The following is a 14,351-nucleotide window of genomic DNA, read 5'->3' as shown; positions in this document are numbered from 1 at the left end:
TTCTCCCAGTACCTCTCACCAGATGACCTGCCTCACTCTTGTGCACCTGCTGGGCACTGTGGGCTCCCCCTGGCATCAACCCTTTTCTGCCCCATATCATCACATAGCCTATGCTCCTTCTTCCTTTCCCCACCACAGCAAATGCCACCACCTCTCACTGTCCAGGCCAGAAACTTTGGACGATTCCAGATGCCTTCCTCTTTTTCACCTCGCACTTGGGTCCTCAGAAATCTGCCTCTGAGATAGCACTCATGTCTGTCCTCTCTGGCCGTCCTCCCTTGCCCTGCGTTAGCTCTGGACATCCCCATGCAGGGAGCTGCACCGAAGCAGGTAGCCTGCCATTTACCCTGCTTGCTACCTGTGTGACTCCAGGGAGGTTGCTCAGCTTCTCTGAGCATCAGTTTGCTCACCTGCAAAAGGGTAAAAGAAAAAAAAAACCTCTCCAAAATTTCACACACACACACGCGCACACACACACACACACACACACACACACAGAAACTAGCATATATGGGTAGACACTCATAAAATTAAATGTTTATGATTTTTTTGGCTTGAATTAATAAAGCAATTTCCCACCTGGCCCTGGCTGCTGGGACACAACAATAAAGCCCAATGCTCTCGACGTCACCAGTGAGCTCGATAAAAACCCCGTGTGATCCCACCTAACACTTTCAATGCCAACAACTGTCAGAATAAAATTCTGTTATTGGTTGCTTTCTTTTTTTTCGCTTAGCCTGTAAGGCCGTGCATGCCGTGGCCCGGTTGTACCTCTTAGTGCTCTGAGGAAACCCCAAGACAGAAAAGCGAGCAGCCTGCCGACTGTGGCAAGCCCTTGCATAGACCCAAGCCTTGCACATGCTGTTCTCGAGGTCTCTCATCATCCTGACCCACCTCCACTTCGCTCCCTGATGCTTTCGACATCGACCACCTCCTCGCGTTCTTCAAGACACAGCCCAGCTGCCACCTTCTCTGAGAAGCCTCCCTGGCCCCCAAGGAAATGTAGGGAGCTCTCCTCTGTATTCCAATCATCCCAACACTTAGTCTGAGTGTGAGCCCCATGTGGGGGTTGGGAGGGGGCAGGTTCGATCCCATGACCCTGAGATCATGACCTGAGCCAAAACCAAGAGTCGGATGCCCAACTGACTGAGCCACCCAGGCGCCCCAGTCATGCTATTTTCCAGCTGACTTATCTGGCTCTTCTCCCAGCTGAACTTGAGGTCCTTGTCTTGTTGGACTGGATATCCTCAGTGCCCCACTCTGGACCTAGAATGTATACACAGATAATGATTTTGTATTGAGTGATTGAATGAAAGAATGAATCCTACCCCTGACCCCCACCCTCATATATTATAAGCTTGTCAAAGACCAGGGTTGTATTTCTTCTAACATCTGCCAGTGGGTCCTACACTAACTAGATCCTCCATCAATACTTGGCTGTTTAAAGAACAGCAAGGAGGATAGCATGGCACAAGCACAGTGAGCAAAGGGCACAATAAGGTGAGCCACAGGGGCCAGATAGGAATGGAGTTTTGAGGCCATGGGAAGGACTGTGGTCTTCATGCAATAGGAAACTACTAGAGGGACTGAAGTAGATGAACACCTTCAGATTTATGATTTTATTTTATTTTTTTTAAGTAGGCTCCATGCCCAGTACAGAGCCCAATATAGGGTTTGAACCCATGACCTGGAAATCAAGACCTGAGCTGAAATCAAGAGTTGGATGCTCAACCAACTGAGCCACCCAGGCACCTCCAGATTTATAATTTTAAAGAAAGCCTGACAGTAAAGGCCACATGTTATACGATTTCATTGTATGACATACTTATCATGCTCAGAACCCTTCCCAGGAAACGTTCAGTTTGCTCATCTATAAGATGAGGTTAGACCAGCTGACCTCCAGGGTCACATTTAGCTCTATGTTTTTTGATTTCTTATTAACAAAAATGACTGTTAGGCTAAAGGAATAGAACCCAGCAGCATAGCAATCCCAAGGAAGAGATCCCTGGTCTCTGTTTCAGCAGTGCTGGGGTATAGTGGGAATGACCCAGGGGGTTTGGAATCTTTCACCGGTGTGAGCAGTTACCTTAGAAAAGCATTAACACCCCCACCCCCAGGTCTTTGTTTCTGTATCTCTAAAATATGGGAGCTCTGGGGGGTGGCTTCTGTGGTCCTTCCCATAGAAAGTTTGAGTTCTAACCCATCCTCACTCTCTAAAGGCAACCTAGACCGGTCTTGGAATAAAGTATACATTCACCCACATTATAGATTTAATTTAAGAGTTTTAATAAAATTAATGTCATTGATGTTTTTCTGCTAAAAAGACCAAGAGAAATACATGGAATACTGTGCATATTGAAAAGAATGTGGTAGCTTCTTCTCTAAGAAAACACCGGATGGTGGATGATGCCGGTGCTGTGGGAGGACCCTGGAATGGGAAGTCTTGAAGGCAATGTCGAGGACAAGGAGTAGACCCCCATCACCAAGCTGGACCACCTGGTCAAGGACATGAAGATCAAATCCGTGGAGGAGATCTGTCTCTTCTTCTGGCCCATCAAGGACTCTGTGATCATTGGCTTTTTTCCTGGTTTTGAAGAGTATGCATGTGTAAAGCAGACCCGTGCCGGCCAGCAGACCAGGCTCATGGCATCTGTTGCCATCAGATTGTGCAATGGACACATTGGTCTGGGTGTTAAGTGCTCCAAAGAGGTAGCCACTGCCGTCCATGGGGCCATCAACCCGGCCAAGATCTCCATCATCCCGGCCAAGATCTCCATCATCCCGGCCAAGATCTCCATCATCCCCATGTGGTGAGGCTACCGGGGGGAGAAGAGGGGCAAGCACCACACTGTCCCAGGCAAGGTGACTGGCCGCTGTGGCTCTGTGCTGGGGCACCTCACCCCTGCCCCCAGAGCACTGGCATGGTCTCCTCCCCTGTGCCCAAGAAGCTACTGATGATGGCCAGTATAGACGTGTGCTCCCCCTCGGCCAGGGGCCGCACTGCCGCTCGGGGCAGCTTCGCTGAGGCCACTTCTGACGCCTTTCCAAGACCGACAGCTAGCTCACCCCTGACGTCCAGAAAGACACCGTGTTCACCAAGCCTCCCTATCAGGGATTCACTGACCTTCTAGTGAAGATCCACACCAGAGTCTCTGTGCAGAGGCCGCAGGCTCCCGCTGTGGCCACCCATAGTTTTTTTTTTTTTTGGTTGTTTTTTTAAATTAAATTTTTTTATTTAAATTCAATTTAATTAACACATACCGTCTTAGTTTCAGAGATAGAATTCAGTGATTTTTAAAAGATTTTGTTTATTTATTTGAGAGAGAGAGTGCACGAGTGGAGGGGAGGGGCAGAGGGAGAGGGAGAAGCGGACTCCCTGCTGAGCAGGGAGCCTGATATGGGGCTCGATCCCACCCAGGACCCTGGGATCATGACCCGATCTGAAGGCAACCACCCAAACAACTGAGCCACCCAGGCACCCCTAGAATTTAGTGATTTATCAGTTGCATGCAACACCCAGTGCTCATTACTTCAAGTGCCCTCCTTCATGCCCATCACCCAGTTACCCTATCCCTCCATCCACCTCCCCCTCCAGCAACCCTCACTTTGTTTCCTGAGATTGAGACAAAGTGAGGGTTGTTGGAGTGGTGGGGGGTGGGAGGGATGGGGCGGCTGGGTGATGGACATTGGGGAGGGTGTGTGCTATGGTGAGCGCTGTGAATTGTGTAAGACTGATGAATCACAGACCTGTACCCCTGAAACAAATAATATATTATATGTTAATTTAAAAAAAGAGTCTCTTATGGTCTGTCTCCCTCTCTGTTTCTGTCTTATTTTATTTTCCTTCCCTTCCCCTATGTTCTTCTGTTTTGTCCCTTAAATTCCACATATGAGTGAGATCAATGACAATTGTCTTTCTCTGACTGACTTATTTCACTTAGCATAATACCTTCTAGTTCCATCCACGTCATTGAAATGACAAGGTTTCATTCTTTTTGATGGCTGAGTAATATTTCAATGTGTGTGTGTGTGTTTGTGTATCAAATCTTCTTTATCCATTCATCCATCAGTGGACATCTGGGTTCTTTCCACATTTTGGCTATTGCCCCCACGTAGTTTTACACAAGAAAAGTAAAGTGAATTAAAGCCTGTAAAAAAAAAAAAAAAGAATGTGGTAGATTTATAAATACTTACTTGGAAGATGTCGTATGAGTATTGCTAGGTTAGAAAATTGAGTTACAAAACAATATGGACTGTAGTCCCCCCTTATCTGAGGCTTCAGCTACCCATGGTCAACCTCAATCCGGAAGCAGACGACCCTCCTCCTGACACATCAGCAGAAGGTCAGTAGGAGCTAACACTACGTCACAGGGCCAACGTCACTCACCTCACTTCATCTCCTCACATACATATTTTATCATCTCCCACCATTACGAGAGAAAGCGGGGTGAGTACAGTAAGATATTTTGAGAGACAGACCACATTCACCTAACTTCTATTACAGTATAGTCTCATAATTGTTTTATTATTAGTTATTATTGTTAGTCTCTTACTGTGTCTAATTTATAAATTATATTTCATCATAGGTATACATGTATAGGAAAAAACATAGTATATATAGGGTTGGGTACTGTCTGTGGCTTCAGGCGTCCGCTGGGGTTCTGGGAACATATCCCTCATGGGTAAGGACAGACTACTGTAGAGTATGATACCATTTTTATAAGAAAACAGTGTGTACCCATATAAGTACACAAATCTTTTCCTCACTCAGTATTTACTATCTTACTATGCACCACAATCCACCCAGCGGCTCCAGGCAAACCCACAGAAATCAGTCACTCTTGGCTCCTTTCTTTCCTTCACACCTTAGCTCTCTCTCTTCATAGGAGATAAGGGGAAAATATCAAGGACAATGCCCTTGGGAAGTTTTATGATCTCGAGGGAGAAGACAAAGCACAAAAGAGGATGAGAGAATGAATTGGAATAGATGTTATAATTGGAGGAGAGAGAGCCCCGCTGGTTGGGGTGGTCAGAGAAGAGGCATGAAGGGGCTGAGTTGGGCTTGAGGAGGGAGTCGGGCTAGATGAGGGCAGGCCAGAGGGGCAGACGTGTGAGGGAAGTGGAGGGCACGAGTGTGGCGTGTGAGGGGAGAGGGGCCGCTACTGAGGCACGGCTGGCAAAGTGCCCGTGTCCAGCTTCTAGGGCTTCCATGACAGAGTACCACAGATTGGGGGCTTAAACAATGCACATTTATTTTCTCAGTTCTGGAGGCTGTGAGTCCACGATCCAGGTGTCACCAGGGCTGGTTTCTCCTGGAGCCTCTCTCCTTGGCTTGCAGATGCCTTCTTCTCCTCGGGTCCTCACATGGTCTTCCCTCTGTGTCTGTCTGTGTCCTAACCTCCTCCTCTTATAAGGACACAAGTCAAATTAGATTAGAGTCTACCCTACTGACCTCATTTTAACTTAATCACCTCTTTAAAGACCCTGTCTCCAAATACAGTCACATTCTAAGGTGCTGGGAGATAAGACTTCGATGTATGAATTTTGAGGGAACACAATTCAGCCCGTCGCACTGCTTATGCCTAAGGTGTAGTAAATGGCCAGGAAATGGGTGAAAAGCTGAATAAATGAAGCACATGAGATTGCTTTGTTTATGGCACAGCAGCAAGTTTGTGGGACACATAAAGTGAGAAAGAGCATGGACAGAGAAGACCAGATCCAAGCTCTAAGGAACGCCATGATGTTGATGTTGTTGTAAGCACATTAGATGGCAACGTTCTGCCCTGTGGTCTGGAGCAGAGGTGAGCCTGGGGGCAGAGAGATCAGGTGAAAGACCATTTCAGTCATTCCAGGTGTGGGGTGACAAGAGTCTTGACCAGGGTGGTGGCCACAGAATAAAAGCTGGAGACAGATGAGTGTGCCTAGGGGGTTGTTTCAAGCGCCTGCACCCAGCTGATGCGTCGGTGAGGGCCATGTTCTCATGCTGCCTTGAGAACAATGAGTCCTCTGGAAACTGGATACCAAAGCTGCATAAGATGATCTCATAGGTCCTGGGACACCAATGACTCCAAACAATTCCTTTTGATTCAGGGCCCTCTCAATTTGTCCCCACCCTGCAGCTGGGTCTACTTTGCACTTGAATATGAGTGGGTTGCACTAAGACAGATTCTTACCAGTTGGCAGAAGCATTAAATTCACTCCCACCTTGTCTTGGATTTTGTGGTTATCTCCCCTAATCAGATCTCTTATACCTACGAGGTCCTCTCCCTTCTTCCATACTTCTGGAAATTCTACCTGGCTTTCAAGGCCCAGTTTATATACTGCTTTGTCCACACAGCTCTCGGTGGCACTACCGCTCATGTGGCACTCTTGGCTGAGCCCTAATCACACGTATTTATACTACAAGATGCATATGACATTAAATAAGGTATCATGCCCATGTTTGAGATGTTTGGAACATTCATATGCCATGCAAACTCCCCCATGAGACTCTAAACTCCTTGAGGTTATGAATTTGGAACTTCTTATGTATTTGTTACACTACAAAACCTAGTGCATATTAGGTGCTCAACAAATTCATGCTGAGACAATAGCCAACACCCCAAAGGTCTGCATAAATGGAGTTAGTGGCCTAAAGGGGCAGAGATAGAATATAAGCATATTCATTTCAATCCATAAGCATGGCCTCTAAGTCCCAACCCCACCAGTTTGCCCTGTACTTCCTTAATACTGCTCAAAAAAGCATTAGCCCCAAGTCAGAAGAGATTCTTGAACCTCCAAAAGGAGCTTCATGGGTGGGAACTCAAAGTTGGCTTATCCTCATATGTATAATGTTGATAAAAGGGGTGAGTGGACCAGACTCTTGGCAGTCAACATCCAAGGAGATGATTAACCTGTCCTGGGAAGCAAGTGGGACCAGCACCTGTGATAAGGATCATGCAGAGGGCCTAAGGGGACCTGGTGCCAGGGTGGCCTTTGGGGAGGAAGGCAGTTGTTTGAATTCTCCTCAAGGGAAGAGAACAAAGGAGAATTGGCACTTTTTTTGGAAAATGTAAAAGCTGACCCTCAAGTATATATGGAGTTGCAAAGAGCCTTGAATAATGAAAAGAATCTCGAGAAAGAAGAACAAATTGGGAGGACTCACACTTCAAAACTTATCACAAAAGTACAGTAATCAGATGAGTGGTGCTGGCATAAGGGTAGACATATTGACCAATGGAATAAAATTGAGAGTCTAGAGATAAGTTCACATGTCTACACTCAAATGATTTTCAGCAAGGGTGCCAAGTCCATTCAATGGGAGAAAGAACAGTCTTATCAACAAATTTTGCTAGGAAAACTGGATTTCCTTCCACATGCAGAAGAATGAAAGTTGGGCCCCTATCATATACTGTACACAAAAATTAACTCAGCTGGATCAATGACCTAAATATAAGATCTAAAACCATAAAACTCTTAGAAAAAACACAGGACTAAATCTTTATGGCCTTGGATTTGGCAATGGATTCTTAGGTATGACACCTAAAGCACAAGCAACAAAAGGAAAAATAGATAAATCAGGTCTATCCTCTAAAAAATTAAAAATTAAAAAAATTTTGTGCACCAAAGACATTATCAAGAAAACAAAAAGACAACCTATAGACTGGAAGACAATATTTTCAGAACAAATATCTGATAAAGGTTTGCTATCTAGATTATATAAAGAACTCCTAACACTCAACAAGACAACCAAATTTAAGAAAAGGGCAAAGGACTTAAAGAGACATTTCTCCAAAGAAGATATACAAATGGCCATCAAACACATAAAAAGATGTTCAACATCATTAGTCATTAGGGAAATGTAAATCAAAACCACAGTGAGTTGCCACCTCCCATCCATCAGGATGGCCATTATAAAAAATGAAGAAATAAAAAAACAGAAAACAACAAGTGTTGGTGAAGATGTGGAGAAATTGGAATGAGAATATAAAATGGTGCTACCACTGTGAAAAACTGGTGTTTCTCCCAAAAAACTAAACACAGAATTACCATATGACCCAGCAATTGCACTCATAGGTATATACCCAAAAGAACTGAAAACAAGTGTTCAAACAGATACTTGTCCACCAGTGTTTACTGCAGCATTATTCACAATAGCCAAAAGGTAGAAACAACCCAAGCATCCATCAGTAGATGAATGGATAAACAAAACATTGTATATATATACAATGATATATTATTTGGTCCTAAAAAAAGGAATGAAGTTCTGATACAACCTGGAGGAACCTTGAAAACATTATGTAAAATGAAATAAACCAAACACAAAAGGTCAAGTATTGTATGGTTCCACCTACATGAAACATCTAGAACAGGCAAATTGAGAGACACAGAAAGTATAATCGAGGTTACCAGGGGCTGGGAGCGGGGAGAATGGGGAGTTATGACTTAATGCTTATAGAGTTTCTCTTTGGGTGGTGGAAAAGTTTTGGAAATCAATAGTGGTGTTGCCTCTACAACACTGTGGATGTACTTAATGTCATTGAATTGTACACTGGAAAGGGGTTAAGATGGCAAATGGCAAATTCTGTTATCTATCTCTATTTTACCACAAAAAAAAAATCTTACAAAATGAAATGAAACAAGAATTGGCAGATGCAAGGAAGAAAGAGAAATGCAACGTGGATACGGCACTCTTCAGAATGGGTAGTTACTAGGACAGTGTGTGCTGATGGCTGGCCTTTTATTCCAGAGATATTTTGTGCTGGGCACCAAAATAGGCCTACATACAAAAAAAAAAAAAAAAATCATAGGCAGAGAAGACTTGCTCCAGCAAATATGGGAGAAGAACATTGACCCTTCAAGTTATGAGACTGACCCAAGATGCCAAAGTAATGAGTTTAAGGTCACTTTCTATGCCCAAGTTTTATCATTCTGATGGCCCTTATTTCCTTTGCCATATCGAAGCTCAAGGCCCATATCAAATACGGGAATGTTATTTTAAAAAATGCCTCAGCTGACGGATGCCCGACAGCTTGCTTAGCTCAAAAATGTTTATTCTTCCAGCCTCCCCAAGGCTCCTGGGTGGCTCAATTGGTTCAGTGGCTGCCTCTGGGCTCGGGTCATGATCCCAGCGTCCCAGGATCAAGCTGGGCATCAGGCTCTCTGCTCAGTGGGGAGCCTGTTTCTCCCTCTCCCTCTGCCTGCCGCTCCCCCAGCTTCTGCTCTCTGTCAAATAAATAAATAAAATCTTTAAAAAAAATGTTTACTCTTCCAGCCCCTCTTCTGTACCAAAAAAAAGAGGCAGTGTGGCTTGCATACCCTTTTCATTTACTTTTTAAGACAAAATACGTCTGCTTCCTATTCTGCAGCATTACAAACTCTGCTATCAGGAGAGAAAGCGACACAGAGGCATGCTCCCTCCACGATGGGATGTGGCTTTAAATCCTCCCCCAGGGGTGTTCAGGGGTTCACCAGCTGTGCCAGGGTAACACTGCCCAGCGCCCTCCTCCCCTCCTCCACCTCCTGGGACTGGCATCGAGCTCGGCGGTGCAGCAACCCATCTCCAGAATGGCATGAGCATTGAGATAAAGTACTCTGCAGTGCTTGGCACAGAGTAGAGACTCAAAATATGTTTGTGGAATACAGAGAATCCCAGTCCCCTCTGAGCTGGGAAAAGAAGCACGAGGAGGCGATTGTGAGGAGAAAAGAAAGTCACCTCCATGGAACACTAATGAAGTCAAAGTTCAATTTTAAGACAGGGACACATGTTTAAAAGAGAGCACACATGGCCTTTTATTTGCTTCAAGCCTCTTTGAATATATCTGCCCTTTCATCTGAATGATTTTAAACCTTCAGTTGGATCCAGAACCGATTTTCAGGGATACCCACCGTTGAACTGAGGAGTGAGCTGCCTGCAAATCGCACATGTCCTTAAATGTCTAAACCTACTAATAATGTATGGTGATTAACATAATAAAATAAAAATTTTTTAAAAATTTAAAAAATAAACCTACTAAATCAAATAGGCCACCTGTGGGCTGCCTGACCGGCTCCGTGGGAAAAGCACGCGACTCGATCTCTGGGTTGTGAGTTCGAGCCCTAAACTGGGTGTGGAGATTACTAACAAACAAACAAACAAACAAACTTTAAAAAAATAAACAAATAAAATAGTCCACCTGAGAAGCACATATAAAAAAAAAAGAGCAATGAATAGAGTCATCGTGGCGAAAAATTAAGAGAGAGCCTTAAAAAAAGATACGTACTTCTGTATAAGTGACATTTGGGTAAATTTGATATGATGGCTAGTTTGCTTACTTTTCTTTCGTGTTCATTGTTTTCTTCTGATTTAAATTGTACTGTTCAGCTACGCCCCAGGCTGGCCCTACACACTGATAGCTAAGAGGCACCCTTGCAGAGAGGTGGATTCAATTAGCATCCCATCTTTAATGCCCCAGCATATTACATACTTCACATGTATAATTATTTATTTTATGACATCATGCCATCCTATAGATAAACAAAAAACTTTGAGAAAATTTACTAGCTTTTTGGGGAGTGTCCCCAAAAGGGTGTCATTTTCATTTTAACCAATAACTAAGATGGGAATAACTCCACTCTTGAGGGTTAACCTATAGAAGCACATTAAGTTCAGAAATTCCCCTCATGAGTTTTTTTCTCTTTTACCATAAAATTGCAGAAATGTCTATCCTGCCCACTTGTAGAACTCTCTGTAGATCCACGTTGCTGTGAGTGGGAGGTGAGAACAAAAATGGAAAATGTGAGGTAAAGCCTGAGCTTTCTCCTCACTATGTAATAAAGGAAGCCACCACACAGGCAATTCATCTTTATTTTAAAATACAAACATAAATTGGGTTATTGGATTGTAAAAAGTGATTGAGGTAGAATGAGCAGTCCTAGGAACAATTGAACCAAAAATCTTCGAGCTCAGCTATACTCTTCAGAGAACCAGTAACATCAAAAGAAGAATGTCTCTTGCCAGCCCCCATCTCCATTTTTAAAAATTTGTCTGTTTAGGAGCACCTGGGTGGCTCAGTTGGTTAAGCGTCTGCCTTTGGCTCAGGTCATGATCTCGGGGTCCTGGGATGGAGTCCTGCATCGGGCTCCCTGCTTAGCGAGGAGCCTGCCTCTCCCTCTGTCCCTCCCCCTGCTCGTGCTAGCTCTCTCTCTCTCTCTTTCTCTCGCATGTGCAAGCATGCTCACAAGTCACACACACACTCTCTCTCAAATAAATAAATAAAATCTTTAAAAAAAAACTGTCAGTTTATCACAAGCAAGCCGGGCAAAACAAGGACAATCAGAAGTGGAGGCTACTGGGACAATTCCTAATGGGCTGAGGGACACTGCTATAGGTCCTGGGTCAAGATCGAGAAGGTGTGGAAGAAGAGTAAGGGGTATGGCAGTTAGGATCTGAGGCACAAGGAAATGCAGGCTGGAGAACGGATAGTTTTTAGGCAATAGAGTTCTCTTCTCTGTTGCCTATTTGCTCTTCTGTAAGGAAGGCTGTTGCTGGCAATTCTCACTCCACACCCCATAGCTTCTCCTGCTGTGGATCCATTTTCTCTTCTAATGTCTTCCAGCATCAACATGTTTCTGCTATTCCGGGCGCCTAGGTGGCCCAGTTGGTTGAGGGGCCAACTCTTGATTTTGGCTCAGGTCATGATCTCAGGGTCATGAGATCAAACCCCTCGTTGGGCTCGGGACTCAGCAAGGAGTCTGCTTAAGATACTCTCTTTTTTCCCTCAGCCTGTCTCCCCCTCTCAAAATAAAAAATGTTTCTGCTATTCAAAGTCTCAGGATGACAATTCCACACAAAGCTGTCTGGTGTTTATCATGAGCCACAAGAGGTGCTCTGCTTCTCATTCCCTGTCCCCCACCCCCTACTCCCTGCCAAAAATGATTAGAAATTCCCTCTGACCGAGACATGGCAAAGTTCATTTGCATATTTAACACATTCCATTCTTTTTGTATAACAAATATAATTTTAGTAAGTTATCACAGCATCTAACTGAAGAAAGGGATGAGGAAAGGAGATAATATTTACAAACCTGCCTGTGTTCCACTCCGGTGGGTGCTCTCAACATACTATCTCATTTAATCCTCTCAGCATTCCTGTGAAGGAGGCTTAGTCAACCCATTTTACAGATGTGAAAACAATCACAAAATCCACAAACTCCAGGAGCCATCCTTACCCAGCCCAGTTTTTTCATACAGTGGTCTAAGCAAGTCTCTAGCACAGTAGATGACTAATAAATGGTAGACACCCTTGATCCTTGTCCATGATCAAGTTGATTAAAGTTTACCTCTGTTTTCCTGCCCTGTCCTCTCACCCCAAGCCAGTTATCATGTTTTATCTCAGCACTCAAAACATATATTAATGGAGAACAGAAAGTTCTTCACACTATATTTGACTCTCTAAAGGAAAAGTCAAAGTCTTACATGCATTTATTAATGCCCACTTTTTCCCACAAGGGGTTTAAAGTGATTTACCACAAAGAGGAGCACCTGGCTGGCTCAGTCAGTAGAGCATGCAACTCTAAATTTCAGGGTTGTGAGTTTGAGCCCCACATTGTGTGTGGAGCCTACTTCAAATTAAATTAAATTAAATTAAATTAAATTAAATTAAATTAATAAATAGTTTATTTAGCTACAAAGATAGCTACAATAACATGACTAATTATAAATAAGAATAAAATAATAGGATCATAGATAACATAAATATAAGTAGCTAATAACAGAAGAGGAAAAGAAAAATCATAAATTGCAGGCTATAAGGAATTACACAGTTGCTATAATTAAGCTTTAATTTTTACTTTTTGTTTACTACCAGTCAAACCAAAAAGGAAAACCTGTCCAGTTACATAGTTCTAATTGTTAGAGAAGAAAAGAAACTTTCTCAAGGGAAGCTTAGCTTTTCTAAAAATTTAGTTTTAAAATATATACGTCATGCACAATTTCATATTCTCTTCTACCCTCCCTACCTCATGATAGAGTACACACTATTCCTATCATACATTCCTATAGCAAAAGCAAAGCATTAAAGTAAAACTCTCTAGCCAAGGTTAGACCCTCCAGAAAGGTTCTCAAGCTGGGACACACATTTCATATCAGTTATCTATTGCTGTGTAACAAATCACCCCAAAGGTCAAAACCACCACCATTTTATGTGCTCATTCTTCTGAGAGTCAGCAAATTGGGCTGAGCTTAGCTGGGCAGTTCTTCTAATAGTGCTCAAGCCTCACACTACAGAGGTTCTGGTTTAACTGGTCTTGGATGGGGTCCTTCATTGGCAGCTCCCTAGGTGATTCTTATGTATTGCCAAGCTTAAGAACCATTGGCATAGTGCATAACCCTAAATCACAGTTCAGTGAAGGCAGTTACTCCCAGGTGAAGTACAGTTAAAAGGACTTTAAGAAATGCCAGACCCAGATTATCCAAAACAATAGTGAAAAAGAACAAAGTTGGAGAACTCATATTTCCTGATTTCAAAACTTAACTGCAAAGTTACAGAATCAAGATAGTGTATGGCATAAGGATTGAAATATAGAGCTATGGATCAGAGTTGAGAGTCCAGAAATAAGCCCTACTTTTATAGTCAATGGATTTTCCACAAGGCTGCCAAGATCTTTCAATGGGGAAAGAACTGTCTTTTCAACAAATGGCACTGGGACAACTGGATATCCACATGCAAAGTAATGATTCTGAACCCCCTTCCTTCCATCACATAGAAAAAGTCTTTCAAAATGGATCGCAGACCTACGGGTAAGAGCTAGATCTGCGTAACTCTTAGAAAGAAGCACAGGATTATACACCATGACCAAATAGGATTTATCCCTGGAATGCAATGTTGTTTTAACATCCAAGAATCCAATAATGTAACTCAAAATATTAATAGAATAAAGGACAAAAAACCCCACATGGTCTTCAATAGCTGTAGAAAAATCATTGTTCAAAATCCAGTTATATTCAGATATAGCCTCTCAATAAACTAGGACTAAAAGGAGGCTTCCTCAATTTGAAAAAGGGCATCTATGAAAACCTGACAGTTAACACTATACTTAATAGTGAAGATGAACATACGATGGAATACGAGTCAAACTTAAAATGAAGGAACTTCTGACAAAGGCTACAACATGGAGGAACCTTGAGGACACTACGCTCGGTGAAATAAGCCAGTCACAAAAAACACAAATACTGATGATTCCACTGGTATGAAGTACCTAGAATAGTATAATTTGTCGAGGCAGAAGGTAGAATGGTGGTTGCCCAGGGCTGGAAAGACATGGGGATGGGGAATTAGTGTTTAATGAGGACAGAGTTTCAGTTTGGGGGGAGTAAGAATTCTGGAGATGGAC

General features: G+C 43.3%; 1 pseudogene; it reads left to right on the top strand.

Moving 5' to 3' along the window:
• The first annotated feature begins 2,396 nt into the window (after positions 1 to 2,396).
• Positions 2,397 to 14,104, top strand: LOC118531210 (small ribosomal subunit protein uS5 pseudogene; annotated as a pseudogene).
• The last annotated feature ends 247 nt before the right edge of the window (positions 14,105 to 14,351 follow it).

Source organism: Halichoerus grypus, chromosome 9, assembly GCF_964656455.1.
Source record: "Halichoerus grypus chromosome 9, mHalGry1.hap1.1, whole genome shotgun sequence".
Lineage (NCBI taxonomy): Eukaryota > Metazoa > Chordata > Mammalia > Carnivora > Phocidae > Halichoerus > Halichoerus grypus.
The sequence above is the reverse complement of the archived record's forward strand: the minus strand, read 5'-3'. Positions and strand labels throughout refer to the sequence as shown.